The 4,159-nt window shown below is 35.8% G+C and overlaps 1 non-coding gene across 1 annotated transcript; it reads right to left on the bottom strand.

Moving 5' to 3' along the window:
- Positions 1 to 3,693: 3,693 nt before the first annotated feature.
- LOC112753453 (small nucleolar RNA R71) lies at positions 3,694 to 3,801 on the bottom strand. Its single transcript, XR_003177841.1, has one exon. It is a non-coding gene; the product is annotated as a small nucleolar RNA R71 (small nucleolar RNA).
- Between the last annotated feature and the right edge of the window lie 358 nt (positions 3,802 to 4,159).

The following is a 4,159-nucleotide window of genomic DNA, read 5'->3' as shown; positions in this document are numbered from 1 at the left end:
CGCCAGAAAAGGATCCAAAACCAGAGTTGAACGCCCAAACTGGCACAGAAACTAGCATTCAACTCCACAAATGGCCTTTGCACGTGGAACACTTAAGCTCAGCCCAAACACACACCAAGTGGGCCCCGAAAGTGGATTTATGCATCAACTACTTACTCATGTAAACCCTAGTGACTAGTTTATTATAAATAGGACCTCTTACTATTGTATTAGGCATCTTTTGATCATCTTTGGATCCTGGATTGTATTTTGATCCTGTGATCTCGTTTAGGGGGCTGGCCATCTCGGCCATGCCTGGACCTATCACTTATGTATTTTCAACGGTAGAGTTTCTGCACTCCATAGATTAAGGTGTGGAGCTCTGCTGTTCCTCAAAGATTAATGCAAAGTACTACTATTTTCTATTCAATTCTTCTTATTTCTCTTCTAAGATATCCATTCGCACCCAAGAACGTGATAAAGGTGATGATTATGTGTGACGCTCATCATCCTTCTCCCTTATGAACGCGTGCCTGACAAACACTTCTGTTCTACATGAAATAAGCTAGAATGAATATCTCTTAGATCTCCTAACCGGAATCTTCGTGGCGTAAGCTAGAATGATGGCGGCATTCAAGAGAATCCGGAAGGTCTAAACCTTGTCTGTGGTATTCTGAGTAGGATTCAATGATTGAATGACTGTGACGAGCTTCAAACTCGCGATTGTTGGGCGTTAGTGACAGACGCAAAAGGAGGGTGAATCCTATTCCAGCATGATCGGGAACCGACAGATGAATAGCCGTGCCGTGACAGGGTGCGTGAGCATATTATTCACTGAGAGGAGGGGATGTAGCCACTGACAACGGTGATGCCCTTGCATAAAGCCAGCCATGGAAAGGAGTAAGACAGATTGGATGAAGATAGCAGGAAAGCAGAGGTTCAGAAGAACGAAAAGCATCTCCATTCGCTTATCTGAAATTCCTACCAATGATTTACATAAGTATCTCTATCTCTATTTTATTATATCATATTCGAAAACACCATTATCACTTTATATCTGCCTGACTGAGATTTACAAGGTGACCATAGCTTGCTTCATACCAACAATCTCCGTGGGATTCGACCCTTACTCACGTAAGGTATTACTTGGACGACCCAGTGCACTTGCTGGTTAGTTGTATCGAAGTTGTGACAATTATGAATTAAGATCAAAGCACCAAGCTTTGGAGCCATTACCAGGGATTGTTCGAGCCTGGACATCACAATTTCGTGCACCAAGTTTTTGGCGCCGTTGCCGGGGATTGTTTGAGTTTGGACAACTGACGGCTCATCTTGTTGCTCAGATTAGGTAATTTTCTTTTCGTTTTGTTTTCAAAAAAAAAAATCTTTCAAAAATCTCTCATCTGTTCTCGAAAAAAAAAATATAAAAATGTTTTCAAAAATTTTATTCAAGATTTTTAAGAATGAATTCTAGTGTTTCATGAAGCATGTGAAGCCTGGCTGGCTGTAAAGCCATGTCTAAATTCATTTGGACTGAGGCTTGCAATTTGTTATCAAAAGCAACTTAGTTGTTGCTCATCCACCTGCTGCTGATCCATGATCACCTGCTGAAGCTTGGCTGGCCATTGGCCATGTCTAGTGTTTTGGACTGGAGCTTTCTTTGAAAGCTTGGTTGGCTAGTAAGCCATGTCTAATTCCTGGACTGAAGCTTTAGACTAAGAATGCAAGATTCCTGGAATTCATATTAAAAATTTTGGAATCCTTATTTTCCCTTTTCAATAAATTTTCGAAAAAAATCCAAAAAAATTAGAAAATCATAAAATAAAAAATATTTTCTGTTTCTTGTTTGAGTCTTGAGTCATGTTATAAGTTTGGTGTCAATTGCATATGCATCTTACACTTTTTCGAAAATTTTATGCATTCATGGTGTTCTTCATGATCTTCAAGTTGTTCTTGGTAAGTCTTCTTGTTTGATCTTGATGATTTTTTGTTTTGTGTCTTTTCATGTTTATCATATGCATTCTTGAATTCTTAGTGCGTAAGCATTAAAGAATTCTAAGTTTGGTGTCTTGCATGTTTTCTTTGCATTAAAAATTTTTCAAAAATATGTTCTTGATGTTCACCATGACATTCAAAGTGTTCTTGGTGTTCATCTTGACATTCATAGCATTCTTGCATGCATTCATTGTTTTGATCTAAAAATTACATGCATTGCATATTTTTCATGTTTTTCATAAAAATTTCAAAAATCAAAAAAATATCTTTCCCTTTTTCTCTCATCAAATTCGAAAATTTGGATTGACTTTTTTAAAAAATTTTAAAATCAAATTGTTTCTCATGAGTCAAATCAAATTTTCAATTTGAAAATCTTATCTTTTTCAAAATATTTTTCAAAAATCAAATCTTTTTCAAAATTCTTAGTTATTTTCGAAAATTCCAAAAATATTTTTCAAAAATCTTTTTCTTATTTTTGTACCAAATTTTCGAAAATAACATAATCAATTAATGTTTTGATTCAAAAATTTGAAGTTTGCTACTTGCTTGTTAAGAAAGATCCAAACTTTATGTTCTAGAATCATATCTTGTGATTTCTTATGAATCAAGTCATTAATTGTGATTTTAAAAATCAAATCTTTTTCAAAAACTAATTTCTACCATATCTTTTCAAAAATATCTTCTCATCTTATCTTTTTCAAAAATATCTTTTCAAAATATCTTTCCTAACCTCCTAACTTCTTATCTTTTTAAAATTTGTTTCAACTAACTAACTAACTTTTTGTTTGTTTCTTAACTTTTTCAAAACCACCTAACTAACTCCCTCTCTCTAATTTTCGAAAATATCTCTCCCTTTTTCAAAAATTTCTTTTTAATTAACTAATTATTTTTATTTCAAAAATTTTCGAAAAAAAAAATACTAACATTTTTTCAAAAACCATTTTTCAAAAATCACTAACTCTTTTTCAAAATAATTTTCGAAGATTATCCCTCCCCCATCTCATTCTATTTATTCATTCATATCCTAACATCTCACATCTCTTCCATCCGTACAGTTGTGTTTCTTCCTTTACATCACATTCTTTGTCTCCCCCTCTTTTCTTCCACTCACAAAGGGATCCCTATACTGTGGTATAAAGGATCTCTATTATTATTATTATTTTTCTGTGCCTTCTTCTTTGTCATATGAGCAGGAGCAAGGATAAGAACATTCTTGTGGAAGCAGATCCAGAACCTGAAAGGACTCTGAAGAGAAAATTAAGAGAAGCTAAAATACAACAATCCAGAGATAACCTCTCAGAAATTTTCGAACAGGCAGAGGAGATGGCAGCCGAAAATAATGATAATGTAAGGAAGATGCTTGGTGACTTTACTGCACCTAATTCCAATTTACATGGAAGAAGCATCTCCATTCCTGCCATTGGAGCAAACAACTTTGAGCTGAAACCTCAATTAGTTTCTCTAATGCAGCAGAACTGCAAGTTTCATGGACTTTCATCTGAAGATCCTTTTCAGTTCTTAACTGAATTCTTGCAGATATGTGATACTGTTAAGACTAATGGAGTAGATCCTGAAGTCTACAGGCTCATACTTTTCCCTTTTGCTGTAAGAGACAGAGCTAGATTATGGTTGGATTCTCAACCCAAAGACAGCCTGAACTCTTGGGATAAGCTGGTCACGGCTTTCTTAGCCAAGTACTTTCCTCCTCAAAAGCTGAGCAAGCTTAGAGCTGATGTTCAAACCTTCAGACAGAAAGAAGGTGAATCTCTCTATGAAGCTTGGGAAAGATACAAACAGTTGACCAAAAAGTGTCCTTCTGACATGCTTTCAGAATGGATCATCCTGGATATATTCTATGATGGGTTATCTGAGCTATCAAAAATGTCACTGGACACTTCTGCAGGTGGATCCATTCACCTAAAGAAAACGCCTGCAGAAGCTCAAGAACTCATTGACATGGTTGCTAATAACCAGTTCATGTACACCTCTGAAAGGAATCCTGTGAGTAATGGGACACCTATGAAGAAGGGAGTTCTTGAGGTTGATACTCTGAATGCCATATTGGCTCAGAATAAAATATTGACTCAGCAAGTCAATATGATTTCTCAGAGTCTGCATGGAATGCAAGCTGCATCCAACAGTACTCAAGAGGCATCTTCTGAAGAAGAAGCTTATGATCCTGAGA

The sequence above is a fragment of the Arachis hypogaea genome, chromosome 15 (genome assembly GCF_003086295.3).
Source record: "Arachis hypogaea cultivar Tifrunner chromosome 15, arahy.Tifrunner.gnm2.J5K5, whole genome shotgun sequence".
Lineage (NCBI taxonomy): Eukaryota > Viridiplantae > Streptophyta > Magnoliopsida > Fabales > Fabaceae > Arachis > Arachis hypogaea.
Note: the sequence above shows the minus strand (reverse complement) of the source record. Positions and strands in the feature narration are given on the sequence as shown.